Source organism: Sesamum indicum, unplaced genomic scaffold (assembly GCF_000512975.1).
Source record: "Sesamum indicum cultivar Zhongzhi No. 13 unplaced genomic scaffold, S_indicum_v1.0 scaffold00191, whole genome shotgun sequence".
NCBI lineage: Eukaryota > Viridiplantae > Streptophyta > Magnoliopsida > Lamiales > Pedaliaceae > Sesamum > Sesamum indicum.
Genome location: NW_011628086.1, coordinates 115,363 through 131,415, shown reverse-complemented (window position 1 = coordinate 131,415; position 16,053 = coordinate 115,363).

Sequence of the window (16,053 nt, the reverse complement as noted above, 5' to 3'; positions counted from 1 at the left end):
AGCTAAATTTTGAACGTTCTCAAAATTCGACGAAAATTGACCCAAACGTTGATCTACACCCAAGAATTTGTGTGATAAATTTACTAAGCGTAATAATAACAACAAGTTTGTATAAAAGGGAAACTAACTTTGCTTTAATAAGACTGTGCAAAAAATAGCTAAATTTTGAACGATTTGAAAATTCGCCGAATATTGACCCAAACGTTGGTCTAGACACAAGAATTTGTGTGGTAAGTTTGCTAAGCTTAATAATAACTACAGGTTTGGATAAAAGGGAAACTAACTTTGCTTTAATAAGATTGTGCAAAAAATAGCTAAATTTTGAACGATCTGAAAATTCGCCGAATATTGACCCAAACGTTGGTCTAGACACAAGAATTTGTGTGGTAAGTTTGCTAAGCTTAATAATAACCACAAGTTTGTATAAAAGGGAAACAAACTTGCTTTAATAAAACAATGCAAATCAGCTAAATTTTGAACGTTCTCAGAATTCGGCGAAACTTGACCCAAACGTTGGTCTTGTCCCAAGAATTTGTGTGGTAAATTTGCTATTCATAATAATAACTACAAGTCTGTATAAAAGGAAAACAAACTTTCATTAATAAAACAGTGGAAAACAGCTAAAGTTTGAACGTTCTCAGAATTCGACGAAACTTGACCCAAACGTTGGTGCACACCCAAGTTTTCAGAATTCGACGAAACTTGACCCAAATGTTTGTTTTGACCCAAGAATTTGTATGGTAAATTTGCTAAGCGTAATAATAACTACAAGTTTCTATAAAAGGAAAATACACTTGCTTTGATAAAACCTTGCAAAACAACTAAATTTTGAAGGTTCTCAGAATTCGACGAAACATGACCCAATTGATGGTCTAGACACAAGAATTTGTGTGATAAATTTGCTAAGCGTAATAATAACTACAAGTCTGTATAAAAGGGAAACAAACTTGTTTTAATAAAATGGTGCAAAACAGCTAAAGTTTGAACATTCTCATAATTCGACGATACATGACCCAAACGTCGGTCTACACCCAAGAATTTGTGTGATAAATTTGCTAAGCGTAATAATAACATCAAGTTTGTATAAAAGGGAAACAAACTTTGCTTTAATAAAACTGTGCAAAAAACAGCTAAATTTTGAACGTTCTGAAAATTAGACGAATATTGACCAAAACATTGGTCTGGACACAAGAATTTGTGTGGTAAATTTGTTAAGTGTAATAATAACTACAAGTCTGTATAAAAGGGAAACAAACTTGCTTTAATAAAACAATACATAACAGCTAAAGTTTGAATTTTCTCAGAATTCGACGAAACAAGACCCTAACGTTGTTCCACACCCAAGAATTTGCGTGATAAATTTGATAAGTGTAATAATAACTAAAAGTTTGTATAAAAGGGAAACAAACTTTGCTTAAATAAAACCGTGCAAAAAACAACCAAATTTTAAATGTTCTCAAAATTCGACAAAAATTGACCCAAAAGTTGGTCGAGACACAAGAATTTGTGTGGAAAAATTTGCTAAGCGTAATAATAACTACAAGTTTGTATAAAAGGTAAACAAATTTGCTTTAATAAAACCGTGCAAAACAGCTAAATTTTGAACGTTCTCATAATTCGATGAAACATGACCTAAATGGTTGTCTAGACCACAGAATTTGTGTGGTAAATTTGCTAAGCATAATAATTACTACAAGTTTGTATTAAAGGAAAATAAACTTACTTTAATAAAACCGTGCAAAATAGCTAAATTTTGAACGTTCTCAAAATTCGATGAAACTTGAACCAAACGTTGGGCTAGACACAAGAATTCGTATGATAAATTTGCTAAGCATAATAATGACTACAAGTTTGTATATAAAAGGGAAACAAACTTTGCTTTAATAAAATCGTGCAAAAAACAACTAAATTTTGAATGTTCTCAAAATTCTACGAAAATTGACGCAAACGTTGGTCTAGACGACAGAATTTGTGTGGTAAAATTTGCTAAACGTAATAATAACTACAAGTTTGTATAAAAGGAAAACAAACTTGTTTTAATAAAGCAGTGCAAAACAGCTAAATTTTGAACGTTGTCAGAATTCGATTAAACTTGACCCAAATGTTAGTCTATACGACAGAATTTGTGTGGTAAGTTTGCTAAGAATATTAATAACTACAAGTTTGTATTAAAGTGAAACAAACTTGCTTTAATAAAACCGTCCAGAACAGCTAAATTTTGAACGTACTCAGATTTCGACGAAACTTGACCCAAACGTTGGTCTAGACACATGAATTTGTGTGGTTAGTTTTCTAAGCGTAATAATAACTACAAGTCTGTATAAAAGAAAAACAAACTTGTTTTAATAAAACCGTGCAAAACAGCTAAATTTTGAACGTTATCAGAATTCGACGAAACTTGACCCAAACTTTAGTCTGGACTCAAAATTTTGTGTTGTAAATTTTCTAAACGTAATAATAACTACAAGTTTGTATTAAAGGGAAACGAACTTGCTTGAATAAAATCCTGCAAAACAGCTAAATTTTGAACGTTCTCAGAATTCGGCGAAACTTGATCCAAACGTTGGTCTAGGCCCATGAATTTGTGTGGTAAATTTGCTAAACGTATAATAACTACAAGTTTGTATAAAAGGGAAACAAACATGGTTTAATAAAGCCGTGCAAAACAACTAAATTTTGAATGTTCTCAGAATTCGTCGAAACTTGACCCAAACGATGGTCTAGACACAAGAATTTGTGTGATAAATTTGCTAAGCGTAATAATAGGCCTGGCAACGAGTTGTGGAGCTCGAGCTCGAGCTCGACTCTGCAACTTTGAGCTCGAGCTCAACGAGCTAGCTGAGGTCGAGCTCGAGCTCGAGCTCGACACAGTATTCTCGAGCTCGAGCTTGAACTCGAGCTCGGTTTCTCAAGCTCATTCTCGAGATAGAGCTCAAGCTCGAGCTAAACATGAAGATAGAACATATTTGACAGAACTCATTCCATTTATTTGACATAAAGCAAGGAAAATCTTAGCAAGCAACAAGCACAAATAGGTTATCTGATGCAACTACGGTGCGAGCAATTGATCAACAGAGAAGAATTACCTGGAAGCCGCACTCGTTGCTGTCCTTATTGTCGATTTGCCTTTCTTGTTGCCGTGAATTTGGGGGCTAGGGTTCTAAGAGATGGGTTTGGCCGTTTGGGGAAGAATGGAGGTAGAAAGAGAAAGAGAAAGAGAAAGAAAAAGGAAGAAGAAACGATGGGGAAGAAATAAGAGAGGGGAAAGAATGGAGGTAGAAAGAGAGAGAGAGAGAGGAAGAAAGAGGAAGAAGAAACGATGGGGAAGAAAGAGAAAGAGGGGTTTTTGACTTTTGGTATTACTATTATTATTATTATTATTTTAAATCATGAGATTCAATCATAAATTTTTTATATAGATATAGATGAAATTAATATATGTTCACAATTTGCAAAATTTATATATTTAAAAATGTTAGTATAACATAGATATAACTATCATTATAAGTTATTGAACAAATGGGTTAATCGGGCCATCAAAATTTAGATCAGACCGTTATATATGATAAAACTTATAAAAAGATATATTTGATAAAGTTTTAGACTTATTGGATATACGGATGTCGAGATATCATGCTCGAAACATAAGAGTAATCATTCAAGACGGTGTACCGTCGAATCAGGCCATGTGATTTTAAATCATACCGTCTCATATGATCTAATGGGCACAGTCTTGTGTATATTTAAATTTCGTAGGAATCAGGTGTCTGATTTTTAGATATTTTAATTATTGATTAAAGTTTTTAATCTCATTATATATAATAAAATAATAATTAAAATTATTCAACCATATCATCATCATTATCATCATTATTATTATTATTATTATTATTATAAATAATGAGATCGAATCATCAAATTTTTACATAGATATAATTGAAATTAATATATGTTCACAATCTGTAAAATTTATATATTTATAAATGTTAGTATAACATTGATGTAACTATCATCTTACATTATTGAACAACATGGGTTAATCGGGCCATCAAAATTCAGATCAGACCGTTAGATATGATAAAACTTATACAAAAAATACATTTGGTGAAGTTTTAGACTTATTGGATAAACGGATGTCGAGATATCGTACTCGAAACATAAGAGTAATCATTCAAGACGGTGTATCGTTGAATTAGACCATGTGATTTTAAATCATACCATCTGATATGATCTAATGAACACAGTCTTGTATATATTTAAATTTCGTATAAATCGGGTGCCCGAATTTTAAGATATCATAATTAAATTTGCTAAGCGTAATAATAACTACAAGTCTGTATAAATATGAAACAAACTTACTTTAATAAAACCGTGCAAATCAGCTAAAGATTGAACGTTCTCAGAATTCGACGAAACATGACCCAAATGTTGGTCTACACCCAAGAAGTTGTGTAATAAATTTCCTAAGCGTAACAATCGTGACAAGTTTGTATAAAAGGGAAACAAACTTTGATTTAATAATACCGTGCAAAAAACAGCTAAATTTTGAACGTTCTGAAAATTCGACGAATATTGACCCAAACGTTGGTCTAGACACAAGAATTTGTGCGGTAAATTTTCTAAGCGTAATAATAACTACAAGTTTATATAGAAGGGAAACAAACTTGCTTTAATAAATCAGTGTAGAACAGCTAAATTTTGATCGTAGTCAGAATTCGATTAAACCTGACCTAAACGTTGGTCTAGACCACAGAATTTGTGTGGTAAATTTGCTAAATGTAATAACAACTACAAGTTTGTATTGAAGGAAAACAAATCTGATTTAATAAAACCGTGCAAAACAGGTAAATTTTGAACGTTCTCATAATTCGACGAAACTTGACCCACACGTTGGTCTAGACACAAGAATTTGTGTGGATAATTTTCTAAGCATAATAATAACTACAGGTCTTGATGAAAGGAAAACAAATTTGCTTTAATAAAACCGTGCAAAATAGCTAAATTTTGAACATTCTCAGAATTCGACGAAACTTAACCTGAACGGTCGTCTAGGCCCAAGAATTTGTGTGACAAATTTGCTAAGCGTATAATAACTACAAGTTTGTATAAAAGGAAACAAACATTGCTTTAATAAAACCGTACAAAACAACTAAATTTTGAACGTTCTCAGATTCGACGAAACTTGACCAAAACGTTGGTCTTGACCCAAGAGTTTGTGTGGTAAATTTGCTAAGCGTAATAATTACTACAAGTTTGTATAAAAGGGAAATAAACTTGTTTTAATAAAACCGTGCAAAATAACTTAATTTTGAAGGTTCTCAAAATTCGACGAAACTTGACCCAAACGATGCTCTAGACACAAGAATTTGTGTGATAAATTTGCTAAGCATAATAATAACTAGAACTCTGTATAAAACAGTTCAAAACAGCTAATGTTTGAACGTTCTCAGAATTCGACGAAACTTGACCCAAACGTTGGTCTACACCCAAGAATTTGTGTCATAAATTTGCTAAGCGTAATAATAATTACAACTCTGCATAAAAGGGAAATAAATTTGCTTTAATAAAACAGTGCAAAACAGCTAAAGTTTGAACGTTCTCAAAATTCGATGAAACATCACCCAAACTTTGGTCTACACCCAAGAATTTATGTGGTAAATTTTCTAAGCGTAATAATAACTACAACTTTGTATAAAAGGGAAACGAACTTGCTTCAATAAAATCGTGCAAAAAAGCTAAATTTTGAACGTTCTCAGAATTCGACGAAACTTGATCCAAACGTTGGTCTTGGCCTATGAATTTGTGTGGTAAATTTGCTAAGCGTATAATAACTACAAGTTTGTATAAAAGGGAAACAAACATTTTTTTAATAAAACCGTGCAAAACAGCTACATTTTGAACGTTCTCAGAATTCGACGAAACTTAACCCAAACTTTGTCTTGATCCAAGAATTTGTGTTGTAAATTTTCTAAGCGTAATAATAACTACAAGTTTGGATAAATGGAAAATACACTAGCTTTAATAAAACCGTGCAAAACAACTAAATTTTGAAGGTTCTCAGAATTTGATGAAACTTGACCCAAACGATGGTCTAGACACAAGAATTTGTGTTATAAATTTGATAAGCGTAATAATAACTACAAGTCTGTATAAAAATGAAACAAACTTGCTTTAATAAAACAGTGGCAAAACAGCTAAAGTTTGAAAGTTTTCAGAATTCGACGAAACATGACCCAAACATTGGTCTACACCCAAGGATTTTAGTGACAAATTTGCTAAGCGTAATAATAACTACAAGTTTGTATAAAAGGGAAACAAACTTTGCTTTAATAAAACTGTGCAAAAAACAACTAAATTTTGAATGTTCTCAAAATTCGACGAATATTGACCCAAACGTTGGTCTAGACACAAGAATTTGTGTGGTAAATTTGCTAAACGTAATAATAACTACAAGTCTGTATAAAAGGAAACAAACTTTGATTTAATAAAACAGTGCAAAACAGCTAAATTTTGATCGTAGTCAGAATTTGATTAAACTTGACCCAAACGTTGTTCTAGACCACATAATTTGTGTGGTAAATTAGCTAAGTATAATAATAACTACAAGTTTGTATTAAAGGAAAACAAAATTGCTTTAATAAAATCGTGCAAAAATGCTAAATTTTGAACGTTCTAAGAATTCGACGAAACATGACCCAAACGTTGGACTAGACCCAAGAATTTGTGAGGTAAATTTGCTAAGCGTAATAATAAGTACAAGATTGTATAAAACGAAAACTTACTTGCTTCAATAAAACTATGTAAAAGAGCTAAATTTTGAACGTTCTCAGAATTTGACGAAACTTGACCTAAACGTTCATCTAGGCCCAAGAATTTGCGTGATAAATTTGCTAAGCGTATAATAAATACAAGTTTGTATAAAAGAAAAACAAACATTGCTTTAATAAAACTGTACACAGCAGTTAAATTCTGAACGTTCTCAAAATTCGACGAAACTTGACCCAAACGTTGGTCTTGACCCAAGAATTTGTGTGGTAAATTTGCTTAGCATAATAATAACTATAAGTTTGTATAAAAGGAAAATAAGTTTGCTTTAATAAAATCATGCAAAACAGTTAAATTTTGAACGTTCTCAGAATTCGACGAAATTTGACCCAAACGTTGGTGCAGACACAAGAATTTGTGTGATAAATTTGCCAAGCGTAATAATAACTACAACTTTGTATAAAAGAGAAACAAACTTGCTTTAATAAAATAGTGCAAAATAGATAAACTTTGAGAATTCGATAACACTTGACCCAAATGTTGGTCTACACCCAAGAATTTGTGTGGTAAATTTGCTAAGCGTAATAATAACTACAAGTCTGTGTAAAAGAGAAACAAACTTTGCTTTAATAAAATAGTGCAAAACTGCTAAATTTTGGTCGTAGTCAGAATTCGATTAAACTTGACCTAAACGTTGGTCTAGACCACAGAACTTGCGTGGTAAATTTCGTAAGCATAATAACTACAAGTTTGTATTAAAGGAAAATAAACTTGCTTTAATAAAACCGCGCAAGACAACTAAATTTTGAACGTTCTCAGAATTCGACGAAACTTGACCCAAACGTTGGCCTAGACACAAGAAATGTGTGGTTAATTTTCTAAGCGTAATAATACCTAGAAGTCTGGATGAAAGGGAAACAAACTTGCTTTAATAACCGTGCAAAACAGCTAAGTTTTGAACATTCTCAGAATTTGATGAAACTTGACCTAAACGTTGGTCTTGGCCTAAGAATTTGTGTGGTAAATTTTCTAAGCGTAATAATAACTACAAGTTTGTATAAAAGGAAAATGAACTTGCTTCAATAAAACTATGCAAAACAGCTCAATTTTGAACGTTCTCAGAATTCGACGAAACTTGACCTAAACATTCGTCTGGACCCAAGAATTTGTGTAATAAATTTGCTAAGGTATAATAACTACAAGTTTGTATAATACAAAACAAAAACTGCTTGAATAAAACCGTACAAAACTGCTAAATTATGAACGTTCTCAGAATTCGACGTAACTTGACCCAAATGTTGGTCTTGACCCAAGAATTTGTGTGGTAAATTTGCTTAGCGTAATAATAACTATAAGTTTGTATAAAAGAAAAATAAATTTGCTTTAATAAAATAATGCAAAACGGCTAAATTTTGAACGTTCTCAGAATTCGACGAAATTTGACCCAAACGTTGGTCTTGCCAAAGAATTTATGTGGTAATTTTGTTAAGCGTAATAATATTTACAAGTTTGTATAAAAGAAAAACGAACTTACTTCAATAAAACCATGCAAAACAGATAAATTTTGAACGTTTTCAAAATTCGACGAAACTTGACTTAAACGTAGGTCTAGGCCCAAGAATTTATGTGGTAAATTTGCTAAGCGTATAATAACTACAAGTTTGTATAAATGGGAAACAAATATTGCTTTAATAAAACCGTGCCAAACTGCTAAATTTTTAACGTTCTTAGAATTCGACGAAACATGACCCAAATGTTGGTCTGGACCCTAGAATTTTTGTGCAAAATTTGCTAAGTGTAATAATAACTGCAAGTCCTATAAAAGGAAAACAAACATGCTTTAATAAAACAGTGCAAAACAACTAAAGTTTGAACGTTCTCAGAATTCCACGAATTTTGACCCAAACGTTGGTCCACACACTAGAATTTGTGTGATAAATTTGCTAAGCGTAATAATAACTACAAGTTTGTATAAAAGAAAAACAAACTTTGCTTAAATAAAACCGTGCAAAAAGCAACTAAATTTTGATTAAAGCAAGTTCGTTTCTCTAATACACTAACTTTTAGTTATTATTACACTTCGTAAATTATTACACAAATGCATGGATCTAGACGTACGTTTGGTTAGGTTTCGTGGAATTTTGAGAACGTTCAAAATTTAGCTATTTTGCACAGTTATATTAAAACAAGTTCGTTTCCCTTTTACACTAAATTGTAGTTATTATTATGCTTTGCAAAATTATCACACAAATGCCTTGGTCTAGACGTACATTTGGATCATATTTTGTGGAATTCTAAGAACGTTCAAAATTTAGTTGTTTTGCACGGTTTTATTAAAGCAAGTTCGTTTCCTTTTTACACTAAGTTGTAGTTATTATTACGCTTAACAAATTTACCATACAAATGCATTGGTCTAGAAGTACATTTGGGTCATGTTTCGTGGAATTCTGAGAACGTTTGAAATTTAGCTGTTTTGCACGGTTTTATTAAATCTAGTTCGTTTCCCTTTTAACTAACTTGTAGTTATTATTACGCTTAGCAAATTTATCACACAAATGCATTGATCTAGACGTACGTTCGGATCAAGCTTCGTGGAATTCTGAGAACGTTCAAAATTTAGCTGTTTTGCATGGTTTTATTAAAGCAAGTTCGTGTCCCTTTTACATTAACTTGAAGTTATTATTACGATTATTAAATTTACCACAAAAATGCATGGGTCCAGACCTATGTTTGTGTTAAATTTCATGAAATTTTGAGAATATTCAAAATTTAGCTGTTTTGAACGGTTTTATGAAAGCAAGTTCGTTTCCCTATTACACTAACTTGTCGTTATTATTACGCTTCGCAAATTATTACACAAATGCAAGGATCCAGACGTACGTTTGGGTCAAGTTTCGTAGAATTTTGAGAACGTTCACAATTTAGCTGTTTTGCACGGTTATATTAAAGCAAGTTCGTTCCCCGTTTACACTAACTTGTAGTTATTATTATGCTTAGCAAATTTACCACACAAATGCATTGGTCTAGAAGTACGTTTGGGTTAAGCTTCGTGGAATTCTGAGAACGTTCAAAATTTAGCTGTTTTGCACGATTTTATTAATGCAAGTTCGTTTCTTTTTTACACTAACTAGTAGTTATTATTACGCTTAGGAAATTTACAACACAAATGCAAGTGTCTAGACGTAGAAATTTATTATTACGTTTAGGAAATTTATTATTACGTTTAGGTCAAGTTTCGTGGAATTCTGAAACTGTTTGAAACTTAACTGTTTTGTACGGTTTTATTAAAGCTAGTTCGTTTTTCTTTACACTAACTCATAGTTATTATGACACTTAGCAAATTGATGACAGAAATCATGGGTCTAAATGTACGTTTGGGTCATGTTTCGTGGAATTTTGAGAACGTTCGAAATTTAGTTGTTTTGCACGATTTTCTTAAAGCAAGTTCTTTTCCCTGTTACACTAACATGTAGATATTATTACACTTAGCCAATTTACCACACAAATGCATTGGTCTAGAAGTACGTTTGGGTCAAGCTTCATGGAATTCTGAGAACGTTCAAAATTTAACTCTTTTGCACGGTTTTATTAATGCAAGTTCGTTTCCCTTTCACATTAACTCGTAGTTATTATTTCGATTATTAAATTTACCAGACAAATGAATGGGTCAAGACCTACGTTTGGGTTAAGTTTCATGGAATTCTGAGAACATACAAAATTTAGCTGTTTTGCACGGTTTTATTAAAACAAGTTCGTTTTCCTATTACACTAACTTGTAGTTATTATTACGCTTCGCAAATTATTACACAAATGCAAGGATCTAGACGTACGTTTGGGTCAGGTTTCGTGGAATTTTGAGAACGTTCAAAATTTAGCTGTTTTGCACGGTTATATTAAAGCAAGTTCATTTTTCTTTGACACTAACTTGTAGTTATTATTACGCTTAGTAATTTAACAACACAAATGCCTTGGTCTATACGTACATTTGGGTCAAGTTTCGTGGAATTCTGAGAACGCTGAAAATTTAGTTATTTTCAACGATTTTATTAAGAAAGTTCGTTTCCATTTTACACTAACTAGTAGTTATTATTACGCTTAGCAAATTTACCACACAAATGCATGGGTCTAGACGTACATGTAGGTCAAGTTTCATGGAATTCTGAGACTGTTCGAAATTTAACTGTTTTGCACGATTTTATTAAAGCCAGTTCGTTTTTCTTGACACTAACTTGTAGTTATTATTACACTTAGCAAATTTACGACACAAATCATGGGTCTAGACGTAAGTTTGGGTCAAGTTTCGTGGAATTCAGAGAACGTTCGAAATTTAGCTGTTTTGCACGATTTTGTTAAAGAAAGTTCTTTTCCCTTTTACACTAACTTGTAGATATTATTACACTTCGCCAATTTACCACACAAATGCATCGGTCTAGAAGTACGTTTGGGTCAAGCTTCGTGGAATTCTGAGAAAGTTTAAAATTTAGCTGTTTTGCACGATTTTATTAATGCATGTTCGTTTCCCTTTTACATTAACTTGTAGTTATTATTACGCTTATTAATTTTACCACTCAAATGCATGGGTCCAGACCTAAGTTTGGGTTAAGTTTCATGGAATTCTGAGAATATTTAAACTTTAGCTGTTTTGCACGGTTTTATTAAAGCAAGTTCGTTTCCCTATTACACTAACTTGTAATATGACGCATCGCAAATTACCACACAAATGCATGGATCTAGACGTACACTTGTGTCAAGTTTCGTGGAATTTTGAGAATGTTCAAAATTTAGCTGTTTTGCACGGTTATATTAAAGCAAGTTCATTTCCCTTTTACACTAACTTGTAGTTATTATTACGCTTAGTAAATTTACAACACAAATGCCTTGGTCCATACGTACATTTGGGTCAAGTTTCGTGGAATTTTGAGAACGCTCAAAATTTAGTTATTTTCCACGATTTTATTAACAACGATCGTTTCTGTTTTACACTAAATAGTAGTTATTATTACGTTTAGCAAATTTATCACACAAATGCATGGGTCGTTTAGGTCAAGTTTTGTGGAATTCTGAGACTGTTCGAAATTTAACTGTTTTGCACGGTTTTATTAAAGCAAGTTCGTTTTTCTTAACACTAACTTGTAGTTATTATTACACTTAGAAAATTTGCAACACAAATCATGGGTCTAGACGTACGTTTGGGTCAAGTTTCGTGGAATTCTGAGAACATTCCAAATTCAGCTGTTTTGCACGATTTTATTAAAGCAAGTTCTTTTCCCTTTTACACTAACTTGTAGATATTATTACACTTAGCCAATTTACCACACAAATGCATCGGTCTAGAAGTACGTTGGAGTCAAGCTTCGTGGAATTCTGAGAACATTTAAAATTTAGCTGTTTTGCACGGTTTTATTAATGCAAGTTCGTTTCTGTTTTATATTAATTTGTAGTTAATATTACACTTATTAAATTTACCACACAAATGCATGCGTCCAGATGTACGTTTGGGTTATGTTTCGTGGAATTTTGAAAACATTCAAAATTTAGCTGTTTTTCACGGTTTTATTAAAGCAAGTTCGTTCCTATTACACTAACTTGTAGTTATGATTACTCTTCGCAAATTATTACACAAATGCAAGGATCTAGACGTACGTTTGGGTCAGGTTTCGTGGAATTTTGAGAACGTTCAAAATTTATCTGTTTTGCACGGTTATATTAAAGTAAGTTTGTTTCCCTTTTACACTAAATTGTAGTTGTTATTACGCTTTGCAAATTTACCATACAAATGCCATGGTCTAGACGTATATTTCGGTCATAGTTCGTGGAATTCTTAGATAATTCAAAATTTAGTTGTTTTGCACGGTTTTTATTAAAGCAAGTTCGTCTCCCTTTTACACTAAGTTGTAGTTATTATCACGCTTAGCAAATTTTCCACACAAATGCATTGGTCTAGAAGTACATTTGGGTCAAGTTTGGTGGAATTCTGAGAACGGTCGAAATTTAGCTATTTTGCACGGTTTTATTAAATCAAGTTCGTTTCTCTTTTAAACTAACTTGTAGTTATTATTACGCTTAGCAAATTTACCACACAAATGCATTGATCTAGACGTACGTTTCGGTCAAGCTTCGTAGAATTCTGAGAATGTTCAAAATTTAGTTGTTTTGCACGGTTTTATTAATGCAAGTTCGTTTCCCTTTTACATTAACTTGTAGTTATTATTATGATTATTAAATTTACCACACAAATGCATGGGTCCAGACCTATGTATGGGTTATGTTTCGTGGAATTTTGAGAACATTCAAAATTTAGCTGTTTTGTACGGTTTTATTAAAGCAAGTTCTTTTCCCTATTACACTAACTTGTAGTTATTATTACGCTTCGCAAATTATTACACAATTGCAAGGATCTAGACGTACGCTAGGGTCAAGTTTCGTGGAATTTTGAGAACGTTCAAAATTCAGTTGTTTTGCACGGTTATATTAAAGCAAGTTCGTTTTTCTTTTACACTAACATGTAGTTATTATTACGCTTAGCAAATTTACAACACAAATGCATTGGTCTAGAAGTACGTTTGGATCAAGCTTCGTGGAATTCTGAGAACGTTCCAAATTTTGATATTTTGCACGGTTTTATTAATGCAAGTTCGTTTCTCTTTTACACTAACTTGTAGTTGTTATTATGCTTAGCAAATTTACCACAAAAGTACATTGGTCTAGACATACGTTTGGGTCAAATTTCGTGGAATTTTGAGAAACTTTCAAAATTTAGCTGTTTCGCATGTTTTATTAAAACAAGTTTGTTTTCCTATTACACTAACTTGTAGTTATTATGACGCATCGCAAATTACCACACAAATGCATGGATCTAGACGTACACTTGGGTTAAGTTTCGTGGAATTCTGGGAACGTTCAAAATTTAGCTGTTTTGCACTGTTATATTAGAGCAAGTTCGTTTCCCTTTTACACAAACTTGTAGTTATTATTACGCTTAACAAATTTACAACACAAATGCCTTGGTGTATATGTACAGTTGGGTCAAGTTTCGTCGAATTCTGAGAACGCTCAAAATTTAGTTGTTTTCCACGATTTTATTAAAAAAAGTTCGTTTTCCTTTTAAACTAAGTAGTAGTTATTATTGCGCTTAGCAAATTTACCACACAAATGCATGGGTGTAGATGTACTTTGGGGTCAGGTTTCGTAGAATTCTGAGAACGTTGAAAACATAGTTGTTTTGCACGGTTTTGTTAAAAGCAAGTTCATTTCCCTTTTACACTAACTTGTAGTTATTATTACGCTTAACAAATTTACTATACAAATGTATAGGTCTAGGCCTACGCTTCGGTCAAGTTTCGTGGAATTCTGAGAAACGTTCAAAATTTAGTTGTTTTGCACGGTTTTATTTAAGCAAGTTCGTTTCTTTTTTACACTAACTTGAGGTTATTATTAAGCTTAGCAGATTTACCACAAAAATATATGGGTCTAGACATACGTTTTGGTCAAGTTTCGTGGGATTCATAAAATGTTCAAAATTTAGCTGTTTTGCACGGTTCTATTAACGCAAGTTCGTTTCTCTTTTATACTAACTTGTAGTTATTATTACGCTTAGCAAATTTACCTCGAAAGGTGCATGGTTCTAGATGTACGTTTAGGTCAAGTTTCGTGGAATTCTAAGACTGTTAGAAATTTAACTGTTTTGCACGGTTTTATTAAAGCAAGTCCGTTTCCCTTTTACACTAAGTTGTAGTTAATATTACACTTAGCAAATTTACGACACAAATGCATGGGTCTAGACGTACGTTTGGGTCACGTTTTGTGGAATTCTGAGAACGTTCAAAATTTAGCTGTTTTGCACGATTTTATTAAAGCATGTTCTTTTCCCTTTTACACTAACTTGTAGATATTATTACACTTCGCCAATTTACCACACAAATGCATCGGTCTAGAAGTACGTTTGGGTCAAGCTTCGTGGAATTCTGAGAACGTTTAAAATATAGCTGTTTTGCACGATTTTATTAATGCATGTTCGTTTCCCTTTTACATTAACTTGTAGTTATTATTACGCTTATTAATTTTACCACTCAAATGCATGGGTCCAGACCTACGTTTGGGTTATGTTTTGTGGAATTCTGAGAATATTTAAAATTTAGCTGTTTTGCACGGTTTTATTAAAGCAAGTTCGTTTCCCTATTACACTAACTTGTAATATGACGCATCGCAAATTACCACACAAATGCATGGATCCAGACGTACACTTGTGTCAAGTTTCGTGGAATTTTGAGAACGTTCAAAATTTAGCTGTTTTGCACGGTTATATTAAAGCAAGTTCATTTTCCTTTTACACTAACTTGTAGTTATTATTACGCTTAGTAAATTTACAACACAAATGCCTTGGTCCATACGTACATTTGGGTCAAGTTTCGTGGAATTCTGAGAACGCTCAAAATTTAGTTATTTACCACGATTTTATTAACAAAGATCGTTTCTGTTTTACACTAACTAGTAGTTATTATTACGCTTAGCAAATTTATCACACAAATGCATGGTACGTTTAGGTCAAGTTTTGTGGAATTCTGAGACTGTTCGAAATTTAACTATTTTGCACGGTTTTATTAAAGCAAGTTCGTTTTTCTTAACACTAACTTGTAGTTATTATTACACTTAGCAAATTTACAACACAAATCATGGGTCTAGACGTACGTTTGGGTCAAGTTTCGTGGAATTCTGAGAACATTCCAAATTCAGTTGTTTTGCATGATTTTATTAAAGCAAGTTCTTTTCCCTTTTACACTAACTTGTAGATATTATTACACTTAGCCAATTTACCACACAAATGCATCGGTCTAGAAGTACGTTGGAGTCAAGCTTCGTGGAATTCTGAGCACATTTAAAATTTAGCTGTTTTGCACAGTTTTATTAATGCAAGTTCGTTTCTGTTTTATATTAACTTGTAGTTAATATTACGCTTATTAAATTTACCACACAAATGCATGCATCCAGATGTACGTTTGGGTTATGTTTCGTGGAATTCTGAAAACATTCAAAATTTAGCTGTTTTTCATGGTTTTATTAAAGCAAGTTCGTTCCTATTACACTAACTTGTAGTTATTATTATTCTTCGCAAATTATTACACAAATGCAAGGATCTAGACGTACGTTTGGGTCAGGTTTCGTGGAATTTTGAGAACGTTCAAAATTTATCTGTTTTGCACGGTTATATTAAAGCAAGTTCGTTTCCCTTTTACACTAAATTGTAGTTGTTATTACGCTTTGCAAATTTACCATACAAATGCCATGGTC